The sequence below is a fragment of the Danaus plexippus genome (genome assembly GCF_018135715.1).
Source record: "Danaus plexippus chromosome 9 unlocalized genomic scaffold, MEX_DaPlex mxdp_24, whole genome shotgun sequence".
NCBI lineage: Eukaryota > Metazoa > Arthropoda > Insecta > Lepidoptera > Nymphalidae > Danaus > Danaus plexippus.
Genome location: NW_026869847.1, coordinates 4954321 through 4968230, shown reverse-complemented (window position 1 = coordinate 4968230; position 13910 = coordinate 4954321). Strand labels below are relative to the sequence as shown.

General features: G+C 31.0%; 1 long non-coding RNA gene and 1 pseudogene across 1 annotated transcript; one reads left to right on the top strand and one right to left on the bottom strand.

Annotated features, from left to right (window-relative positions):
* Positions 1-641, bottom strand: LOC133320115 (uncharacterized). The gene is made up of 3 exons (XR_009753567.1): positions 595-641; positions 124-217; positions 1-38 (listed from the first exon to the last, which is right to left on the bottom strand). It is a non-coding gene; the product is annotated as an uncharacterized LOC133320115 (long non-coding RNA).
* A 1281-nt stretch (positions 642-1922) lies between these two features.
* LOC133320121 (Golgi reassembly-stacking protein 2-like) lies at positions 1923-4947 on the top strand (annotated as a pseudogene).
* The last annotated feature ends 8963 nt before the right edge of the window (positions 4948-13910 follow it).

The window sequence follows — 13910 nt, the reverse complement described above, 5'->3', positions numbered from 1 at the left end:
GCACTTTCTGTTAGGAACTGAGATCCAAGGGATAATGGCTAAAACATAATAAGTAATGTTAAGGGGTAGAGTAACAGTTTTATAAAGTATAATTAAGAATAAAGTATTTTTATAACATTTTACCTCATGATATATAGAGGCCTGCGCCAATGAAGGCAACCTAAATGACACAACTTTTGGTTTACCATTTTCACAACCACTTCAAAGTTATAAAGACCTAAAATAAGAAATTTTCATTTCATTTTAAACATATATTACATAACATAACACATAAATTTATTTATACTTTAAGAAATCTTTTCTTGCTGTTTAGTTCTATTGCTTTTAATTTCTTTAGACATATCTGCTAAGATCTATGCGACCCAAATTTAGTCAAATTGATCTTGTCTATTCTGTCTTCTTGATATTCAGAGATAAAACCTACATCACAGACATATATTACATATTATATAACTACAAGTTTGATAAAAAGAATAACGACGTGATAAATGGAATGGGCTGTTTTTAAAAAAAATATACTAATTTCCTCATTCCCAAAATATTTGAAAACTCGAATATTGTTTTGAACTATAAATTATATGTAAACATACATACCAATGAGTAATGTTTCTATACCCCGGCACGCTTTACTATTGCCTTGGCAACTTACTGAGGTATGTGTAATTAAAGTGGGAACAAACTGTAATGTAAATCTTTGGCATTCAACCTCTTTAGATCTGTAGAAACTGAATAGTTGTATGCAAACATTTTCAAGCATCTGAAAATAATGTATCCTGTTACTATTCTTTAAACTTATGTTTTAATAAAGTGAAGTTAATCCGTAAATCTAAAAGGATTATGTACAATGTAAAAGTAGCATAAACTACTTTGTAATCCTTACCTTTGTGATCTACTTTCATTTCTTGACCTTCACTTGGTTCTCACTTTCGTCTTCACTGTAAGTAAATTGAAAATTGCTGTTGCAATTTCATGGTTATGCTCATGTTCAGAGCAGCAAAGCTTTGATCTCATTTTTCTTAAAACAGCATATATCATTGAACCATTTCTGTTATTAAATGCTTCCATTCCGCATTTTCAAAGCCTTTTAGACTTATAAAATTACAAAGTAACTGTAAATCAATGTGTGACTATAAAGTTATATCCAGGATTTATGAATTCTTGGCACAATATTAGTAATTTAATTTTTGGCACATAAAAAAATGTATCTTCAATATTTGATTATTACATACCAACGATTTATGTTGCTGTACTTGTTAATTGTAAAAAAGTATTTAAACTTATTAACTGTGCCTTCAAAACCCAATTGTTTTTATTTATTTCAATCTGTATTTTTATGACGATAAAAAATATATTTAAAATTAATTTGGGTCAAGTAAATACATTGATCGTAGAAAGCTAGTCATTTGGAAAATAAAGATCAGTATTTCATATTGAATTTTATTGATCAGCACCAAATTATAAAATTTATATTAACAAAATGACAAGTGACTTGCAAGGTTGTCAACAATAAATATAGAAAATTAGAAAGTTTTTAACAGTATATAAATTTATCTTAGTATGACTGCTTTATACCTTTTTTAGATATTTTATTATAATTCTAGATATTGTAGATAAGGGCATAATAACTTGAATTGACCGAAAACCATTATTTTTTTTAATTTCCAAAGGAATTTAAGGATTTAAATAACTATATCTTTATAAAATTTGACTAAAATAATTATGTTATATTTGGAATCATAGTTTCTAATAAAGATTAAGTTGTCATTTTTATTAAGGAAAAGAAAGATCTTATATTGCAACCTTTGATGAACTGCCACGTAGATTTAATTAACGTCAACGTCAAACCTTAGTTGTCATAGTTTTAGTAAATTTTCAAAATATCTTGGCGTTTTTATTAGTTATCTTGTATTACTTACTATAAAATGGTTTCTTCGCAAAGTTCTGAAGTTCCGGGGGGGTTTCAGAGGGGTATCATATCTTAGGGTAAGTGTTATCCAACTTAAAGCCACCTCTGTTATTATTGTTAAATACAAAAGTAACACGTCAATGTTTTTCCAGTCCAGGACGGCTCCCCTGGGCAAAAAGTTAATCTCGAACCGTTTTTTGATTTTATAGTAGCTAATAGAAAATACTAGATTGGATCAAATATGACACTCTTAAAACGCTCTTAAACAGAATATTGATAAGACAATAAAGAGCTCATTTACAGCACAAAAACCCAATCGGTAAGGAGGTGATGATAACACCCATGCGAACTGGGGTGGGACAAGGTTGTTTACTGGGCGTTAGCATTCGTTTTTGTTCCTTTGAAGGTGCAAATGAAAATGTTTGGCATGTGTTGGTTGGTATCAATTTCTTGTCAATAAATGGATTTGCAAAGATGTTCTTTCATTAATTTATTCTGTTAATTTCAGGAAGTGCATCCTTCGTCACCAGCAGAACTGGCTGGTTTACGACCCTTCTCAGATTATATAATAGGAGCTGATTCTATAATGCATGAAAGTGAAGATCTGTTTACATTAATTGAAGCACATGAAGGAAGACCATTAAAGCTCTATGTTTATAATATTAATGATGACACCTGTCGTGAAGTTGTGATAACTCCTAATCATGCCTGGGGAGGTGAAGGTAGTCTTGGTTGTGGTATTGGCTATGGCTACCTTCACAGGATTCCTATTAGAAATGCAAACATTACTCAAAACCAAATACAATATAATGTTTCAACACCAATGGTAAGTAGATATTCTCAGCAGAACTCAATTTTCATAGAATAACTTAATAATTCATTTTTGACTACATTTCCATAATGGTATATATATATATCTTAAATATATTTTTTGTTTGTTATCATTAATATGATTTTAAAAGAGAGACGTCCAATATGTAGCAAAAAGTAAATGAAACTAATAAACATGTATGAAGTAAAAAGAAAAAGTTAAATTTAGAAAATTAAATAGATATGATTAACAAAAGTAAATAAACAAGTGTGAATAGGAAAGTGGCAACAGGTAGATAATTTGAAATTATTGTGAATATTTGAATGGAAAGTTAGAAGATATAATATTCTCAAAATGGAAGCTTTATTTGAATTTCTTTTTTTATTTTATAAAGAAAATAAAATATAATATGATCCATGAATTAATTTATATGTGCATTAATAGTTTGATTATAAAATTAACTTTATAATCATGTTGTTTTCGTGTTCACTCAATAATTTAATAGCAATTGCACAACTCACATTCCCAGCCCTTAAGAGTATGTGACTCAATTCCTAGAATTCCTAGAATAGAGCACTTGGTGTATAACTTAGATAAGGCTTTTATAAAGTAATGAGTTCATAACAAATGTAACTATTTCGGGTATAAGAAACCCACAAAACTACTATCATACAGATTATTTCCATAGATAGAATCTGTAGAGTATAATTATTTGTAAAGAAGTTTCTTTAAATTAAGAGTGATTAAAATCATTAACAGTTTTTCTACAAAAAATTGATACAATACTAAACATTAAATTGTTTGCACTGTCCACCTCTAATTAATAAAGTTTTTTCTTAATTAGAAAAAATAAGTTAATAACATATCATTTTATTTAATTGACTTCCAAATATTATTTCCTATTAAAATATTGATATTCTATATAAAATTTATTTATAATTTTTCAACATGGATGGAACAATTTTTATAAATGTATTTTTGTTTTTTATATTTTTGTCATTACACAAAATCATACAATTAAAATTACATAAATTGTTTAAATTATTTAACACATTAATATATTTAATAAATTACAGGTGTCAGAACAATATACAGCAGGCTATGGTGTCGGGGGTACAAAGCTTAAGTGTCAACGATGAGACGGCACCACTTGTTGCACAGTCTCAGGTATCTCAGCCACAGTTCCTGTCAGGTGTGCCAATGGTAAATCCTGGAGCATATAACCCAGGAATCCCTGTCAGTAGTGCCCCAAAAGCCTTAGAAGCAACTGCCATACCCACAAGAAAGCCAACCTCCAATGTCACAACCCCATTCAATGGTCTCCAATATGGGCGCTATTCCAGCAGTGAGTAGTTAATAATTTCTCAGCTATTCATATCTCATATTCACACTAGTATTTTAACTTTTTTATTCAGTGTATTAGTTTGACATTTTTGAATAAAGTTTAATATTATACAATAAATTTATATTTTGATGTACAAAGCAAGTAAGGTCTTATTTAAAAAGATTCAATTGTTTCAAAAAATTGTCTTATATGGGGTAAGGTTTTTTAGAAACAGTTGATGTTAAATTTAATTTTTAAAAAAATATATTGATTATATAGATAAGTTAAGTCCTATTGAATATTCAAGAACCTAAATAAAGCAAAATAAGTTAATCTTATGCCATTTTTACATTTTTGTAATTGAATGAGCCGATGTGCTTTTCTCCAAATGCAGAAATTGTTGATAGTCTTTAGACTTACAGAAGAAGAGTCATTAATAATTTTATCTCATTTTCAGATTTGGCTGAAACAACATTAACCATTTAGGTAGCATTCCTTCCGTGTCAAATATGCAACCACCGGCTCCACTTCCTAATCTGCCCGGCATCCCAATGAACCAACCGCAGCCATATATACCTATAATGCAAAATTACTCTCAGCCTCAGGCAACCGTTCCGATTCAAACGATGCACAGGCTCCAAACTTAGTTCCAACTTTTGATATGAGTAGTTTTGCACCAATTCAAGCGCCGTCTTTAGGAGTACTGCCCGTAGTGACGCCAGTTTTCTCCTCCAGGAATGCCATCAATACAGTTAGCGCTACTTTACCCGTATCGACGATGCAAGAAATACACCAACAGCAGGTCCAACAGCAGCAAGATTTACTATCGTAAATATTTTATAGTATTAGGTTCAAAAATTGACATTTAGCACAGATTATAATTTAGTTGCCAATATATTTTATTTCGTTTATATCCATGTTATATTTCTGTATAAATATAATTTTGTTCTTGTCTATTACATTCATGTATAACATAAATAAATGGCATTTACTATTTAAATGTGAATATGAGTTCGTAGTGTACGTCCAAAATCGAATAGAATTTATAGGTACAACAATAATTCAATCCTATGAATTATCTGCCGTTTAAAAGTTGATGTATAATTTGGCATTAAAATATATGTATACCATTAAAGTTTTTTTATATCTTTTTTTTTATTTCCTTTGAACTTAAGAATATTACAATCAAATGTGTTATATTTAGTCCTTAGACCCTGAAACATATTATTATTATTATTATATATAAATATATTGAAATAAGTTAATTCATTACCTAAGTTAGTTATCTCCTATTTACAAAAGGCAATGTCTTTGGCATTGTTTTGCATTAATATTACACATTTTATTGATACATTTATATTATAACTTTGGTGTTAGAAAAATTCTTTCATATAGTTAACTTCAATACATTTCTCAAGACTATAGCTTATGTTAATATGAATTGAACTAAGACTATGAAATGTAAAATAGGATTAATATTCATTTTTAAAAATGTATACAGCTGATAAGGAAAGATGGTCTCTATATAGTGACTGACTATGGAGAATTGTAAAAAAAATATTCTAACCATAAAACACAATTGAAATTCATTATTGTCGATTTTGCATTCGCTTCATAGTTCCAATAATGTGAAAAATATATATGTTTTGTTCAATGTGAAATACTGATACAGATCATAAATCAGCATGTCGATGGAGGAAATATTTAGTACACAGTTAATTAATGATGTATAAATCAGCAGGAGGTGTTTGGGGGAATTAGGATTTAAGGTTGCATCGAATTTGAAACTCGTTCGCTTGGGTTCCTGAGGTGGCGGTTTTTCTGAGTCAAGGCCGGTGCGAGGTTATCGTGGCCGCGAGTGAGTGTGGGTGCATCGCTGTAGAACACGCCGCCCGCCAACTCGGACAACCGCCGGCGACGTCTCGTGTCCTTATCGTCGACAGACTCGGCGGTCGGACGCTCGAGCTTCTACGACGCTCCGAACCGAGACGAGTCGGACACGCAACGCTTTCTATTTTATTTAATATTTTAATTATAATGCATGTAGTCTACGCACTTTTTATGCTATGACGGTCTATTATAACTGTATGTAATATAAATTAAATAGACAAATCAAGTTTTAAAATAATAAACAGGTGATATGGTTTCAAATTTACCTTAAACTTATTCGGCAATGAGTTTAGGAAGCTGACTACTGGAGGCGATATAGGTCAATGGGAAACATCAGCGGGGTTAGTCATACCAGTGATCAGGGAACCGTTAACCCAATAATCAGAGTGCCAACACAACCCTCCAGAATACCAGAGATATGACACTTTGAATAACCAAATACTGCCTTGTCATGATTTTCTCTGAAATATAATACCAAACTCTTAAGTTGTGTTTTTTAGCCCCGTACAGATTTATGGTTTCAAATTCTACAATCTTTTATACGTAAAAAAAAAAATATTTTTGATTTAATGACAAATAACTCTATAACATTAAAAACATTTATAAATCGTAATAATTAATATTTTATAAAACAACAAAGTTTCTACGTATGGTCATAATTAGATGTCATATTTAAGGTGGTGGGGCAGGTATCGGTTGAGGCAGGTAGCCTGGGTAATGGCACTGAGCGTACTGCGCGCCGCCACCCGCCGCTACCACCAGCAGCAACCCGCAACGCCGCCCGCAACCGCACCCTGACGACATTTTAATTATTTGTAATAATAAACACTTACAAAATATGATTAGCGTACAGAGAATTTGTCTTTGTTCCTTAGAAAGAACATTAACATTGTCAAAAGAATCCCATCATTACTATCTTAAATATTAGTTGTACCTTGGCGTTTGCCCACGGGAACAACATTCCGAGGCTGAAGAGTCCTAAGGTGACACCTCCCGTCATTCCATTGAACGAGAGGGCCAGTTGCAGCACAGGACCCAATCTCTCACCACGAACACAAGCGCGAAAGACAACGCACCACATGCCAAGCACACCCATCTTGCAATCTTAAGACGGGATGAGTTTTAAACACAGGACAAGTAAATTTAAACAGATTTCAGTTTTTTGTTTTGGATATTATCTATAAAAAAATCAATATTAGGTACACATATTTTAATTAATTCAATTCAAACACATGTAGATTATTTATCTATAGTTTTTTTGTCTATTCAAATGTAACGAACAATATTAGGTACCTGTGTCATTTAATATATATAAAAAACTATTACCACAATTAAAGTTATTCAAGTTCCGTATTGTGATTTTCATTACTTCGAAAACATTAAATTGCTTACCTTCAAAATTATTTTGTACAAAAAAAGCAAAACGTTCGACAACTAAAATGCGATGGATTGGTTTACGTACCTATGTGTATTTGTTGGTAAATAATAATAACAACTAAGTGTTTTTCATAGAAACCACATTCGCTGAGGGATAATCTCTCCGAACTCTCCGAAATTTATAATGAAATTGCAAAGGTCAGATAAGAGATATAAGAATTGGCTTCGTAAATAGATTGCCTTTGTTGTGAATTATTTATAGTATGGGGATGTCTGTTGTTGTACAAATCATGGATAGTTTTGAGTATTTTTTCTTATAGAATTATATTACTTACTGCTGCGCCCTTATTTCTGGCAGAGTGATACCAAACAAACCGGACGCCAAGTCTTGACATGCAATAGCTGCAAGGAATTGTGCTGATGCTACTGTTCTGTAAACGATTCCATATTAAATGAACTTTGTGGCACAATGTTAGTATATCTAATGTGGAATCATAAATCTTAAACTGATAGATTCTTAAAGACTCTGTATCAAAAAATTTTTCAATCTTATACATATTTTTTAACTGATAAATTCTGATACCAATTTTTGTATCAGAATTTTATAAATTTTTCACAGGGATGTCCATAAACTGTACACGTTTACATCATTAACGTTGGAAATTTCAACCCAACTTTAGGTTCATACACGTTTAAGATTACTGCTAGTAACCGGTACGTAAGCTGGAATATCTGGAATAGATGGTGAGTATGACTCTAATTCAGTTCTTTACGTGATATCGTTCGCAACGGTTTCTGCAATCTTAGTCCGTGAAGATAATATTGTTAGTAGTGACTATGTTTAGAGTGTAGTTAGTGGGAATAAAAATTAGGACAACAATTTACCCAAGACTAGCCGCGAAAATGCCAGCCACAAAGAATCCTGGTACGCCGCGATATACACCCAGCTGTTTAACGACATACATGGCAGGAGTCGGTCAGAAGCATTTATTTGTCCAGACTGTGGTAATAAAGTTTTTTTTATAGTTTTAAGGTTCTCATATAATGTTACACAATAATAAGAATAAATAATGTAAGTTTACTTCAATGGATCGCATCCCGCGTAGTGCGCTGCAAGAAGGGCGCCGGTAGCGAAGTTAACAGAGTACACAGATACTAGGCCATAGCTGATACCCATAACGCGACACGAGCTTGAGATATGCGCTCTACTGATAAGTATTCTGCACTAAGCTTGGTTAGCGCAGAACATGCTGACCCAGTACATGGTACCACCGACAACCACCGACCAAAGGAGTGCCGTACTGTAGGTCGGGGTTCATGCTAAAACAGTAAACCATCCGTTGTAAATCCGTTGAAACAATAAAACTTTTACAATATACGAGGCCCATTGCGGAAACCTTCAATGGTATAGGATTATTTCTGTGCATTAATACGAAACAGCGTGTGAATTTCGCTATCATTTCCTATCGGGTAAATTTACTAGCTTGCGTCGTATTCTGGGACATTATTATTACAGCGTTCGTTAAGGTGATAGGGCAAACCGTCCATCACGGAAGATTTTCCTCTCACATTGCCCAATAACGTTAGTGGTGTAACGGTGAGGTATGCTTTTTGCTTTTAAGATGGTTACCTCGTGATCATGTGTAGGTATTATGCTCTTAATAGATTATGACAAGATATAAATGCGGTCAAATATTATAACACTGCTGTTAATTTAATTAAAATAATATATATGTACGTTGATAATCTATGACTCTATATGAGTTTGAAATTTAAAATTTTAATTATATAACATTACTCAAAAAAGTGCAATCTTTCGGTGCGTTGTGCGTAGTCCCAAATATAATTGAAGCCACCGTTTTGTGCTGAGCCGAGAGCTAGAATGGCAGCTAAAGAGCCGATGAGTACGGCTGATTGAAATGTATCAGTCATTATAACAGCTTTCATGCCGCCCTGAAATGTTTAAATTTAACGTGAACACATGCTTATTAATGAAATGTGATAGCTTATCGTTTATTGTCACTACGTTTATTAGCTCACCTGGAAGCGTAAAATATACACACTATGTATACCACAGAAACCGCTAAATACGTATTAAGTCCTGTCACTGAAACGGATATTATTTTCAAATTAAAAATAATAGTACATTTGAAGAAGAAAAATTGTTTGTTAATGTTATAATATAAATTTTACGGACGAGTCTCGCATTTCAGAGGTGAAGTACCTATGTAAATAGATTGCGGAGCAATACCTATACATTTTAATAATGCAACGGCATCTAATGCAAGGCAAAGAAATAATTTGATAGGATCATTATTTGGTTGTGACATAATAAGCCATAAAACACTCACCACTTATGGAACAATGGGTCTTCGGAATTATAATAAGATTATGCAAGGTTCATAAAATTTGTATGCTCTATATCGATGAGGTTTCGAAAAAATATCCGTTATGAATAATATTATTAATAGATTTCTATTTTAATATAGTTTTGTATTTTGTTTTATTGACAATAACTTTAAACCGTTAGTAATTATCAGCTTGTAAAGTGCTTCAATGATGAATAATTGTTGTTTCAACCACATAAAGTATAAATTAACACTCCTGTGTATTATTATGGCAAAACATAAATATATACTATGATAATAAATAGAAAATAATTATGATAATATTAAAATTAAATAGTCATAAAGAGACGTCATTTGTGACGAACAGTTACGAAATTCTAAAATAACAATGTGAATGGTGAATTAATTTTATGGCGCTTTTGTTATCCCTTGTTGCAATAATAGCTATGATGACACTTTATAACCCTAACGCATAAATAAACTTTCTTTTGTCGTCTGTGCCTTGTGTATAAAAATTTTAGCAGATTAAAAAAAATATTTTTATATCGGTGATTTATAAAAACCATTATGAATTTTACGAAAAGAATGGTCGCCATAATTAACATTATTTGTCTTTGGATATTTCAAATTGTTTTACATTTTTATTTTTTAATCTACGACCTTGACTGTTCGGTAAGGATTATTGAGTAATGCGATATTACCCTACGTGTGGCATTCATCGTGATTAGAATTTCTTTAAGGTTTGTTTTTCGACAGATATTGCGTAGAAGTGTAATCGTGATAAAATTTTAAAAAGTAGGTATGTATTAGGTATTACAAAATCATTTCAATCAGTCTGTAAATTAACTTAATGGAGAAAAATAATCTATTGACCTGTTAGCAAATTTTTGGATTAATGGTAACGAAATATTTAGCAATTATCAGTGATTATTCTACTAGGATTTACGAAGTGTGTCAAATGTTACGTGTGTACGAAATTATTTTTGTTGAAACGGCTTACATAATTTTGATCTTAAAATACTTGGCTATTTTAATATAATTGCATCGCTTATTCGCTAATTACGTGATACACTATTATCGTTACATCATACATAAATTTTTATTTGTTTCGTCGTAGATGTTCTTATAAATGTTGTTCATATAAACAACACCTTTAACAGAATTTTATGTAGATAACTGTTTTATGAAATTACTCTGCTTTAATACTTGTAATACAGATTATATTAATATACATTTACATTTTGACTTGAACATTATAAGTTCTATGTTTATTATCAGATGCTGGAGTTATTTCAGGTCTCTTATTAGTAAAAAAAAATTTACTTAAGTATTTTACAAAATTTCTAGTTTCACGGATTGCGGACAGATAAAATTTGTGATTATTAATGTTTAAAATGTTATGTTTCAAAAAAATATGGTAAAGTAGAAATATAATTAGACAATTTTATTTTTTATGAAATGTTAAATTATAAATATGAACCAAAAAAATATTAGAACATTTCGAACACGCCAACAAAACCTCAAAAAAAAAAACAGAAATATCTTTATACTTCTTATACGTTGTTTTGTTTTTGTTGCGATAACTTAGAGGTTATACTTTCTATCGCGATTAGATTCTAAACATTTAAATCTATAATAATTTACGTAATCTCTAAAAAGTTTCAATAGTTATTGCCGGTTGATATTACAATGCAATGAATGTAAATGTTATGTGTAAAAAAGACTGATAAAAGTTTTCTTTAGGTTACCGTCTGAAAGTGCCAACGCCGGCGCATACACTGCAACTGCAGTGTACAATATCATTTGCAACATGTATAGAACGCTTGCATACACACGCATTGACTTGCAAAATCGTACCTCCTGAAATAATTTTACATTTTATTTTATATAATCTTCTTACTGCTAATTATATTTATGTAAATACTCGGTTATTATTAGGTATATATTTTAAAGACCACCACTCCTTACCAAATATTCGTAACATGATGTCAGTCGAAGCCTCATAAACACTGGTAGGTATAATTGACTTGCAACGGGCACTGTAAGGACGAAGGCTATACAGATCATCCAAAATTGACCACCGGCTATAAACATCTCTGCCGGATTCCCTAACAACTCAATGGCTGTAATAAAGCTGCAAATAAAGGCATGCTGTAATTATTCATATGAAAAAAATATATTGAAAATAACTAAATATTTTTACATAACAGAATTAACACGTAGCACTTTACATTTTAATACTGTTAAAATTAAACACTTAGAGAAAATATCGAAGTGCTTATGTAATTTTCTATGCTAATCTACAGCTATTGTTTATTTAAATTATATTTCTGATTTTATATTCATTTAGCGTGTAGCATATATAATATGTATGTATTCTTTGCATATTTTTGCTATGACGGTACCAACCTCGCCGCTAAACTGAGTGCCATCGGAAACGTTCCCATAGACGATCCACCAAGAAGAAAGTCGTCTCCTGTCATTTGTTTTTCTCCGAAATATCCGTAAAATACCCCAATACCACAAGATATGATGAGCATAGCAGCGAGAACAGTGTAGTCTTCCCAATGAAATAGTTCGATATTTGTATCATTTTGTATCTGTTCGAAGTTGTCAATTTGACTTGTGTTTAATACAAGTAATTTAGCCGCTGCGTTTGTAAAAGATGTGGAGAAAATTGTATATAAAAATACAACCTGAAAAAAAAGTGGAATTCAAGACTTAATTAAATAATTGACAAATGGGTGTTTTTCATTAATTACTATGAAAAACGCACTAGCCTCTTCTCAATTACGACGGATAAATAAAACCATTAGAGGAACAGCTGGCATTTAACTTGTTAATTATTTTTTATCGATTAATTAAATAGTTAACCCGCGATCAAAATGAAAAACGGACAAATGCAAGTTTGACCGAAACCCAAGTCAGCTGTACTAATAAATAAATACAAAATTATTAAAAAATAGGGGTGAATGAAAAGACGAAATTTAAAAACAAAGTTATTATTAAAATGTAGGTCCTAAATATTAGTATCTAGTAATAAATTATCCCTTAACAAACTGTTGCTTCCCAACATCCACATGGATCGCGGTTAGTTTATTCATTGCAATAAAGTTAGTAATTCCGAAAATATATGTACCTAGCTTTTGAGATATATCCAGAGATTGATTTTACTGTAAGATGTTAGACTTTAACTCATCAGAAATATAGTTTTAGGTTTTTTGAAAGCTTAATATGCTGAACACGATATTAGCTAAGTATAAACCGGCACCTTTAAGTATTTAGGTATGCATCTATAACTTCTCGACAATCAAACCAACGAACAACAAAATAAGGACAAGGACTCCGTTTTTGTGGCTTTAGGTATGAAACCTTAACACTATTTTGCAGTTTTTGTTTACATTTATTTTCAAAGACTGGAAACGTACTGAATGAACTATAGGTAAAATGAAATCAGTTTTGTTACATTTACGGTAATAAAATAAAGATAAAATACTTCTGATTCGATTTGAATATTAAATATAAAATTAATATGAATAACTTGTGCTTTGATAAATTGCTTAAAGCGTGAAGGTTTTAAAAATCTAAATATGTATATGAAACACAAAGACCGCCCTTTAGTTATTCATCATTGCGTTTGCTTGTTGTTTCAGACACGGTGATAACAAACGATTAAGTCGGAAAAAACCGGTTCCATTCTCGTTGCAACTTCCTTTAGGCGGTAAATTCCGGTACGAGCCATCTCATGATTCCCCTTAAAGTGCGTGGAACTCGCCATGGGAGAATATGTACTATTACATTCCAAGCAATTAAGAATAACCGTTGTTTTAAATTTCAATATGAGTCACAAATTAAGGGCTATGAGGTTTAACGATGTAAAAAGACACAAGAAATAAATTTATGACTTTATAGTATTATATAACCATAAAACCATTAATTATATTTGTAACTGTAAGTCCAATGTATATTAAAAAATACGTTTAAAATGACTCAAATGCATTATTTCTCAATCATGCAATAATTATTTTGTGTACATTAAACATAAATCCAGTTAGTGTTTATTAAATATAGATTTTTTTTAATGAAGATAACTTATTTTAGGCGGAAATTATTAATAAAAGTTCAAAATAAAAGAAAGTATTTCACATATATTTTTAAAATTGCATATGAATGAATCTAAGTGTTTGGTCTTTAGAAAAAGTGCCAGGTCATTGTATAAAATTAATGATTTTTTTTTAATGTCAACCTTGAAAA